The sequence below is a fragment of the Oryctolagus cuniculus genome, unplaced genomic scaffold, assembly GCF_964237555.1.
Source record: "Oryctolagus cuniculus unplaced genomic scaffold, mOryCun1.1 SCAFFOLD_69, whole genome shotgun sequence".
Lineage (NCBI taxonomy): Eukaryota > Metazoa > Chordata > Mammalia > Lagomorpha > Leporidae > Oryctolagus > Oryctolagus cuniculus.
The window spans coordinates 554591-565965 of record NW_027208355.1 but is presented as its reverse complement, the minus strand read 5'-3'; the positions used below and the strand labels follow the sequence as shown (position 1 = coordinate 565965).

The 11375-nt window shown below is 34.4% G+C and overlaps 1 long non-coding RNA gene across 1 annotated transcript in view; it reads left to right on the top strand.

Moving 5' to 3' along the window:
• The window catches only part of LOC103346014 (adenomatous polyposis coli protein 2), a 28307-nt gene that overhangs the window by 12071 nt on the left and 4861 nt on the right, over nucleotides 1-11375 (top strand). Inside the window, exon 2 of the long non-coding RNA XR_011386103.1 lies at nucleotides 8118-8158. This is a non-coding gene — a long non-coding RNA (adenomatous polyposis coli protein 2). The remainder of the gene's footprint in view (nucleotides 1-8117; nucleotides 8159-11375) is intronic.

Below are 11375 nucleotides of genomic sequence, written 5' to 3'. Positions count from 1 at the left end.
GGGAGAATGGAAGAAAAAATTGGGATTGTGAGTTTTAAGAGATAAATGAAACATAAAGAAATTGTTGACTTTGGATTGAAGCAAATGCAAATCTCAGTAAAAACTCTGATGTATGAGCAACGTAATAGAGAAATTTATTACTAAACCAAAGTACAAATACAAACCATATGCTCTTATATGAAAAATACAAAATGAAATAATGAATTCTTTCTTTTTGGTAAAACTCAAGTCTGAGCAAGCAGGAAGATACACTGTAAGCACTTACGTATTCTAAATCCATTTGATCTACTTTAATCATGTTTTTTATTTAATAATGTATTCCATATCATCCATTTTCAAAATTTGTAATAAAAATCCAGGATTTACAACTTGGATATTTTTAAATTCTTAATTCTATTATGTCCTAATTCTTTCCTAGTTATAGAAGTGCTATAATTATAATTCACTGTTTTTTATGCATAGATATTTACAAATTTGCAAAACATAACAAATTTATTGTTTTACTGGCTTTAATAATGCAAGATATTACATATATTATGTATATATGTATTCATATACATATGAAGTATTATCATAGTCAGAATTAGTTTTTGTGAAAAATCAGTTGCATTTTTTAATATCTACTTTATTATTCTTTATGCATATATTTTGAAGTAGACATCAGTCACAATTAAGAACAGAATAATGTTCCCACTAAGAGTCAGGACTCTGAAATCTAACATAACTTGACTGTGGTGCTCCAAAATACAAGACTGAATGCCCTTATCTACAAAATTTCATGTAGTCCAATTACTAAGAATGTTCCTTTTGGTAATCATTTAAATCAGGACTTATAAGAGGACTCGGGAAAATCTAGTGAGGCCACTAGGTGTAGGGTTTGCTTGTCATGTGGAAGTTATCCAATGCTGAGAGGAGATACAAAATACATTAAATGAACACTAGGAGGATATAATAAAAACTCACACAATTTCCTGAAGGAGAAAATATGCATTTCTGAAACTAAGCATAGCCCTTGTGATCCAGTTCTTCCTGAATCTGGAGTCTTGGTTAATAATCGTACCTTTGTATGTTTGACTGAGAACATCACTTTAAACACCAAGAGAATTAAAATGATATTCAAATATGCTGTATGAAATGTTGTCATAGTCTACTAAAAGACGTTTTTGTTGCCATACTTTAGTGCTGCCCTCAACTGACTGCAGCTTCCAGATCATCTCAGAGCTCTGTAGTAGAGACAGGACCCCACATGGTAGGGGATTATTTGTAAAGTCTTATGAGTGGAAACCGAATATGCTGATCTCATATCATACTAAGCTCTGAATGTTAAGTTCTCAAAAGACAATCTGCAGGATCCCAAACATTCCATAAAGAATAGTGGGTGATGTGGCTGGCTGAAAAACTGTCTCATTCTTGTTAATATACATATAGCAAATGTCACTCAGAACACAGTGGGATACAGAAGGAGCAATAACTAGGTAGTAACACAATCTATTCTGGTACTCGACAGTAATAGAGTTTAACACAATCTATTGAAAATTGCAATTTTATGAGTTTTCATTTTAAAAAAAAGATGCCACTGCAACATAAAGACAATAAAAACAAAACAGTGATAAAAATGCAAAACTTAAGAAAAATCACTGGAGACCGCAATTGTCTATAAATTTATCTTTACATTCAATGCTTATCAAATAAAGGTAATACTAGTGCTTTCTATTGATTTTTCAAGCATGCCCTAACATCCTTAAAGATTAAAAGGATCAAGAACTGTCAAGATCATTTTCAAAACGAATGAGTGAATGAAATTATCCTAGCAGCTGCTAAAGCTTCTTATGAAGTTCAATGTAACTATTTCTAGTAATAAGAGAAATATGTGATGTTTGAATCAATAATGGAAAGGTCAAGTAGGCTAGAAACATATCTGTGTTAACATAGAAAACTTTACATAATAGAGGGGGAAAGAAGTATCAGTAAATACATTTTTAATGCTGAAGAAACATTTTTTTGCAAAAAAAATGAAACCATCAATAATAAATTAAAGTACTCACAAACATGACAACCCTAAAACATAAAATTTGGTTCAAAAATGATACCATATAAAAATGAATATGTCAGCTGGATAACATTGCCAGACATTGAACTAATAAAGAATTATATTTCAAAATAAATTAAGAATTTTAACAAGTGAAACTTTGCAGTAAAAGTAAAAACAAAGGCAAAATACAGCATACATAATGAATGCACAAAAAAGAACAGCTGACAGTTCAAAAATAAATATATACAACAAAAGCCCCAGCTTACCTCCAACTAGGGAAGAGGAAAATAAATAGTAACTATGATGGAATAACTTTGGAGGATAAGTGGGTAAAATAAAAAGAACTCACAATGTTCAACAAAGTCTAGTCATTTTTTTTCTTCTAACCACTTGCCACATGCAAAAACACATATTTCCACAAAAATCAGTAATATGTGTGCACACATGCACACACACACAGTAGCCTAATAAGCAATAATGATAACAAAAACTAGAGACACGTTTCGCCTAAGCAAATAGGAAGAGCAATTTGTTTCCTTATTAAACTATTGAGTGTAGACCAGTTCAAGATGAATAACACTTGCTAAAATTATATTTCAATAATCCCAGTTGGCCATTATATCTACAGTATAACAAACTATTTTCTTGAAGTTCCAAACATGCAAATTACCTATATATTTGAATTGTACATCCCCATATGAAGTAAGAAGTATGAAATACACCTAGTATTAATATATACCATGTGCAAGAAGGTGATTATTTTATGTTAAAGGGGGGTATAGAAGGGCTTTAAGTTATTCTCAATTTATTTTTTGAAATTTTGATATTTAAGGAGAGCCAGCACTATGACACAGTATATGAAACTGTCACCTGCAGCACAGGCACCCCATATGGGCATAGGTTCAAGTCTTAGCTGCTCCACTTCTGAGCCATCTCCCTTCCCTGTGATTACACCTGGGAAGACAAAGATGATGGCTCAAATATTTGAGACCCGAAAGAAACTCCTGGCTCCTGGCTTCAGCCTGACTAGCCCTAGCTGTTGCATCCCTTTTGAGAGTGAACCTGAGGATGGAAACTCTCTCACTGTAACTCTGCCTTTCAAATTAATGATAAAATATCATATATTATCATAATATCATATGATAAAATACTAGAAATGTTGAAAACTGTGATATGTATGTGAGTTGAATGATAATCTTTTTGCATTTTTAGAAATATAAAAAGTAGCATCAACTGGATTATAATGCAAATATCAGACAGGAAGCAATTGATTACTTAAGGTCAACTTTATATGATACATTGTAAAGTCCTAATGCTTTTCACACCAAGAATTTTAATAATGCTCTAATTTTTCTATGAGTAAATAAACAAAGTTTTTAGTTTTCTTCAGCATACTCTTTCAGCTGAAAGGGGGAAAAAGAATGATCATCAATGCTGACTACGTCAAGGGAAATACTTTTCCATGCAATTTTACAATATATATTGTAAACCTTTAAAAGCTACTGATGCATTTGAACCCAAAATTCTATTTTTTTTAAGATGTATTTATTTATTTAGAGTCAGAGATACACAGAGAGAGGAAAGGCTGAGAGAGAGAGGTCTTCCATCTGATGTTTCAATCCTCAATTGGCTACAACAGCTGGAGCTGTGCTGCTCTGAAGCCAGGAGCCAGGATCTTTTTCTGGGTCTCCCATGAGGGTGCAGGGACCCAAGGACTTGGGCCATCTTCTACTGCTTTCCCGGGCCATAGCAGAAAGCTGGATTGGAAGAGGAGCACCTGGGTCTTGAACCAGCACCCATATGGGATGCTGGTGCTTGAGGCCAGGACGTTCACCCACTGCATCACAGCGCCTGCCCCAAATTATATTTTAAATAATTAACCTAAGGAAGCATAAAGAGATAAAAATGCTTATGTATAAATACATAAAATGTATGCATTTTTAAAAGTATAAATGCCCCAGGTCAATCCCAGAATTTGCAAGCATTTGGGGAACAAACTAGCCAATGAGAGTTCTGTCAATCTTTCTGTCATCCATCCTTCCATTTCTCTGCCTGTTGAATATATAATATGAAATAAAAATACTGTTGTCATCAAATATTCACTACATGAATAAATTTTATGTAAAATAAAAATAAAAATATCCAAAGTGTATTATATATTATATCCACACTGGGTATATGTGTGTAAAGGCATAAATGTTTATCTCAAATCATATAGTTTCTTTTTTAATTTTTCTGTGCTTTCCAAATTTTTATACTGATAATATTTTACATATATTGGTGTGTATTTGCAGTTATATGTTTAGATAAAGAATTGTCAAAAGTTATCCACAATCATTTATAACTACATAGTTTTCCACAAATACTCAAGAAGGATATCCTTGTGCTTTGGTAGAGTTATAACCTTATGCATTCATATGGCTGTGTTTTAGAGGAGATTACTTTGAATTAAATAATAATGTTGCATGTATATTAAGTTTCTTGGCTTTCCTAATTATTATTATATGGCTATTACTTTAAAAAGGCATATTTTTCTTAGAAACTATACATAGAACTATTTGATATAAGAGGATAGAGAGTTGTCACTTCTCCTAAATGGTTTAGGAAAAAGACAAGCACACATGAGAGAATGATGCTGCCAAAGCTGCAAAATGGAAACAATTGACACACTTAGATAATCATGTGTAGAGATTCCTAAGTCTATTCTTAAATTTAAAAAAAACAAAAATTTCAAAATAAATATTTGCCACAAGAAAACCCCAACTCAAGGTAATAATTCAGGAATTAATTTAATTTTGGTAGCTGGCATTTCACTTGTTTCCCATATAATTAAACATTGGTAATAATAATGTAGAGTGAGAGAAGAAGAAGGATGAAAGAGACAGATGGATAATTGATGATTCAAAAAAAAAAAACCAAATTATAGAGATTTGAGAAATCTCTATATATTTAATATATATTAAAGTATATCTATATTTACAATGTAATACTTCAATATAAAACAATAAGAAAATTGACACAGTTTGAGTAACACATATTGTCTAAGATGAACTATTACAGTATCTGGGACTGGCACTGTGGCACAACAGATTAAGCCAACACTTGCAGTGCAGGTATCCTGTATGGGTGCTTTTCTGCGGCACAGTTGCTCCACTTCAATCCAGCTCCCTGCGAATACACCTGGGAGAGAAACCAAAGACGGCCTACGTACTTGGCCCTTGCATACCCTGGGAGACATGCATGGAGTTCCTGGATCCTGGCTTTAGTCTGGCTCAGCCAGTTGACTATTGCACCCATATGGGGAGTGAAGCAGTGGATGGAAGATCTGTCTCTCCCTCTAACATTGACTTTCAAATGAATATATATCATTAAAAAGAATCTGTTTAAAACAATGCTATGTGTCTTCTCACTCACATGCATAAAGCGTGCTTGGAAGGCTATGTAGACTCTCAAGATGAGAGTATGAGGTCCAACAATAATTTCAGACATTGCTAAATTTGATCAGGAAAAAGGAAGATTCAAGATATTTAAGGGCTGGCGCCGTGGCTCACTAGGCTAATCCTCCTCCTAGCGGCGCCGGCACACCGGGTTCTAGTCCCGGTCGGGGCGCCGGATTCTGTCCCGGTTGCCCCTCTTCCAGGCCAGCTCTCTGTTGTGGCCAGGGAGTGCAGTGGAGGATGGCCCAGGTGCTTGGGCCCTGCACCCCATGGGAGACCAGGAAAAGCACCTGGCTCCTGGCTCCTGCCATTGGATCAGCGCGGTGCGCCGGCCGCAGCGTGCAGGCTGCGGCGGCCATTGGAGGGTGAACCAATGGCAAAGGAAGACCTTTCTCTCTGTCTCTCTCTCTCACTGTCCACTCTGTCTGTCAAAAAAAAAAGATATTTAAAATATTATTTTGGGGACTAGGTAAAGTCTAGAAGCCGCTTGTAGAAGCAAGATCAGAGGATCTAATTAAGAAAGTTCCTACCAATTATTGTAAACTCTGAGAGCTTTACTCATTACTTCCTGAGAACATTTAAATTCCTCCAGATTACTGCCTGCTTAGTATTTCCTATCATTATCCTATTCTAATGTTAGAGTATGCATGTATGTGTCTAGATAAATAAATATATGAAGGCCTTTCTACTATATATGGTTATAGATGCATATATTATATATGAGGCTAATTTAAAAATAATAGGTAAATGAAAATAAAAGATATCAATTTTGTTGAAAATTTTGAATTCCATGTAATTTTTTCATAATACATGTTTTTTCTGAATTTTACAAGATTTCTCATAATGCATGAATTTAAATTTTTTGAAACAACTTTTATATTCATAGCCTACAGACATTTTGAAACATATGTACACGTATGTTAGTGACTCTATAATTTTTTGACTTCATATTTAAAATTGATTATACAACTTGTCTTTTTACATTATGAGAATCTTTTGACATTAAAAGAATCAAAAAACTATTTGGTGACCAGAAGACTTACACTTTCTAAGTATCCACACGATTCATACTATATAGCCCCTATGGCACTAAGTAGCTCAACTGGCCAATCTTGACTTCCAGTAGAAACATCAAAATATCACATGCCTAACCTACAAGACTGTTAAGAAATTACTTTAATGCTTTCCAAAATCTCATTTTAGCCTTCACAAATGAAATCAATGTATTCTGCTTAGGTGAAATTATAAGATAGAAGCATTTTTGATCTTGAAGTAGCATACTATAGTGAGATGCACTACATTGGATATGAAAAACAAACTCTGCGTGTGTGTAAATTTGACTACAACTGTGAGTTTTTGGTCATTTTAAATAAAACAGGTTTAATTTACAATGGGTGTTAAAATAATTTTTGTTTTAATGACATAGTTTGTGTGTTTAGTGTCTGCAAATTCTAATTATTTATGGTTCCTCTTAGGAACAGGACCATAGAAATGTTAATAAGAAGTATTTATGCATAATATGAATTATTTATCAGTTTTTAAAATATTAGCTGATTTGCAAAATCAAATGTGTAATGCAATCTCATTTAGAGCAGAAACTTTTATATTCTTTATTGCTAAGCACTCTCAAAGTTCATGGTAAAGCTTGAGAGTAATATGTTCTCTTGAACAAATAAACATATAAATCAATAAAATAATAAATTAATAATACCATGCAATTCTGAAAAGTGGGAGAAGCCTTGACTGGATAATAGAAACTTTGATGGTAATTACTAAGGTTTCATCTGAATGAACTCAATTACAAAATTGTGAACAGTATTTTTCTAAGATAAGGGATAAGCAACAATATGTGATTTATTTCACATGCTTTTAAAACTATTTTATTTATTTATTTATTTACTTGAAAGTCAGAGTTACAGAGACAGAGGGACAGACAGAGATCTTCAATCTGCTGCTTCACTACTCAAATAGCTGCAAGGGACAGCTCTGGGACAGCCTGAAGCCATGAAACTTGAAATCCATCTGGATTTCCAACATAGGTGTCAGGGGCCAAACATTCAAGCCTTCTTGTACTTTTTTCCCAGGTGCATTAGCAGGGAGCTGAGTGAGAAGTAGAGCAGCAAACTGACATAACCAACTGTGTCATAATGCCAGCCACTATCATGTATTTTTAGTTATTGATTTCATATAAAGAATCAAATGTCAAATGTCAAATTTCTTAGCACTCTGAATTTGCATGACTATATCTACATATTGATTTAAATACATCAAATTTAAATACTTCAGTCATGAGCATGCAGCTTCTTACTAATTTGGGAACTTAGATATTTATCATGGGAAATAATGGTGAATGTGTCCCCCTATATGTTTGTTGAATTATTTCATTATTTTGAAATATATTAATATTTTTATTTATTTTTCTTCCAAAATAATGGACTTATTCAGCATTTATAGAAATCATAGGTCTAAAACTCATTCTCTCTTTAGATAAGTCAGTAGGATTTCAGAATGATTAAATGTTGTTACTGCAGGAAGACAAGAATCGAAATCTCAACCAGTTTATTTGTTCTCATGATACTTTTTGAAGTAATTTCATTTGAAAGTTACATAGAAACACATACTAAAATTCATCCTTTCTTGTTTCTTAGGAATAAAAATAGGTCAATAAAGACAAGATTTCCTGTAATAGGTGAGCCAATTACATTGTTACATCCATCACAGTGCTGAAATCATTATTTTATCTTTATATAAGTTTTGTGGAGTAAGTATCACAATACCTGCACATTAAAGAGGAGGGAGAAGGCTTAGTACAGAAATGGTCTCAGACAAAGCAGGATAGAACTCTCAATAGTAATCAGCTAGTAATTGACAGTTTTCAGATTTGAAGTCAGGTACTCTTGTGCTCAGAGCTTGCATTGTTGTGCCACACATTACCAGTAAAAGTAGTAACCATAATTATGTATATAATTATTAATATCTGTCAAATACTTATTAAATGATTGATATATATGTATATATATATATATATCATGCAACAGCTATGTGACATCGCTATTGATGTCAACATTTAATAGGATGAGGTAGAGAGAACTCAAGTGAAGGTTTACTGGCCAACAGGAAAGAGTTAATTTTGCAGAATCCTTGAACTTTGTTTCAGTAGGCTCATGCTCTGTGATCTTCATGACCTATTTTTGCTCACAGGTATAATAACACTACCTAACTGAGACACATAGAAGCAATATTTAGAGAATTTTTTCCATCAAAGATAATCAGACATATGGAAGACTGAATGCTTGTTCAGGATGGACACATGTGATCTTCTTACATCTTACCACATAGTCATTCACTGAATGCCATCAGTGCTTACCCTGAGAAAGGGGAGCTGAAGAGGGAGCCAGAAATGATATTTGCCTTTGAAAGCTACATGATTAAGTTGTGGTGATTATCTAGGTTGATATTTAAATAAACAATGTCTTTTGTTTTAGGGTTCAAGCATACTATCACAAACACTGCTATGGACTTATGGACACTGTTGAAGATTCTTGTAATTCTAAAATATTCGGGGTCAAATGAAATAATTAAAAAACAAATACAGTTCAGTATTGTGTTTAAGACATCCTATTTCATTTCACCCCATTTTAGTGAAGCTTTTCCTAATAAAACACCACCCGAGCACGATGTTGGCCAAGACTTCACAGAATCAGTCATGGGGCGCACAATGTATTCTAGATTTCAACTGACTGAAATGATTCTCAGAAAACATAAGCTTGTGGGTCAAACACCAGCAAGCTGCTCCCCTACCTTGTTTATTTTTTATATTTTTTAAAGATAGCTTTTCCAAATGTAAAAGAAGTGTCTGACTTCACTAGCAAAATTAATAATTCCTTAGAATCAGGGAAATCAAAGTAGAGCTGGGCATCTGTTTTCTTACCTCTTCCTCCTCCTGAGTCCTAGGGCTATTGTCCCTCTCATTTCCTTCTCAGAAATTAAAAAAGGTGCTTATTCTGGCCAAGGATAAGTAGGAAATAACTTCCAGAAAGTATTAGGGTTATGTGTTTCCTTCAAATTTCTGGCCCACTAAGATGACCAAAAAGAATCAGACAAACCCAAAATTCAGAACAATCTGGATCTGAATAGTTTAGCTAGAAAGGAACTGAGAGATGCTGAGGTTCAAGAAGTCTCAAACGCTCCTTCCCTTGATAAATTTGAATAAGTTAGTCAAATTCTACCAGGAGACATGAAATTTTGAATTAACATCTCCAGAAACTTCCTAACAAAATGCAACAATTGAACTTCTAAGATAATAGTAATTACTAAGATAATAGTAATTATGTATTGGGATTCAGATTAAAAAATAATAATTTGTTGATGGAAAGTCAAGCAAAGTAATGGTCCAGAGGTTTCTACTCCAATATTGCTGAAAAATGTACTTCTGTGTCTATAATTAGTGAATTAGGGAAGCAAAGCCTAAAAAACAAAACAAAACAGGAACTGTGCTGGGAACTTGCTCCATGATTTTTTATATTTTTTTAACGTTCTTTCTATCAGCCTATAAGGAATTCATAGCAGATAAATGCAAAGTTGTATAACTGGCAGAGGAGGAAACAAAGATTTAAAGATATACCTATAATTTCCCTCAGTTTAAGGTTGTGCGTGTGTTGGGGAGTTGGGGGGGGGGGGAAGTGGGGTTGTTTTTCCTTTTTATTCTTTTTTCTTTTTTTTTTACTTTGACCTAATCACTCCTCCAAAAGTATTTGTGGTAAGTAGAATTAAATAATGCTAGAATTATCGGTGCCCTGGTGCAGTAGTTAATCCTCCACTTGCGGTGCTGGCATCCCATATGGGAACCAATTCTAGTCCTGGTTGCTCCTCTTCCAATCCAGCTCTCTGCTGTGGCCTGGGAAAGCAGTAGAAGATGGCCCAAGTGCTTGTGTCCCTGCACCCACTGAAAGAATCTCCTGGCTCCTGGCTTTGGATCGGCACAGCTGCAGCCATTGCGGCCATTTGGGGAGTGAAGCAAAGGAAGGAAGACCTTTCTGTCTCTTCTCACTGTCTGTAACTCTACCTCTCAAATAAATAAAATCTTTAAAAAATAAACAAACAAATAAATAATGCTAGAATTATAAAGGTGAAAGTGCCATTATAATCTAATCTCTCACACACTGCAGATACTACTTCATTACGGATCCTATCTCCACATAGCTCTAAAATCAGTAAGTTCATGAATTTGTAAATAAAGGTACATTTTGGATTTTATGTTGGATTATTAAGTTGGATTCAGAAGTCTTTACCTATAATATCTACTCATCGTCCAATTTGAAAAATAAAATATCGCACTTCAATCTAACAGCTACTTTACTATCTAAAAGATCCTTTGTCTTTTGTGATAAATCACTTTTTTTAAAAGTTTATTTATTATTTGAAAGTCAAAGCTACAGAGAGAGAGGAGAAGCAGAGAGAGAGAGGTCTTCCATCCAATGGTTCACTCCCAATTGGCTGCAATGGCCAGAGTTGTGCTGATCCGAAGCCAGGAGCTTCTTCTGGGTCTCCCACGTGGGTGCAGGGGCCCAAAGACTTGGGCCATCTTTTACTGCTTTCCTGGGCCACAGCAGAGAGCTGGATCGAAGTGGAGCAGCTGGGACTAGAACCAGCACCTATATGGGATGCTGGCGCTTCAGGCCAGGGCATTACCCCGCTGTGCCACAGCACTGGTCCCGATAAATCACTTTCACATTCATTAAGCATTCTTCAAATGTGACTTTCAGGTTTTCACAGTATTGGAATTATTCCTAGATATGTGTTTATGTTTTTGAAAAGGACAAAAATGGAAAAGTTCTCATTAGGATGTTTTTCGTTTACCTTACTTTCTTCCCTAGTGGCTCTTATTGTGCCCTAAATATGATTTA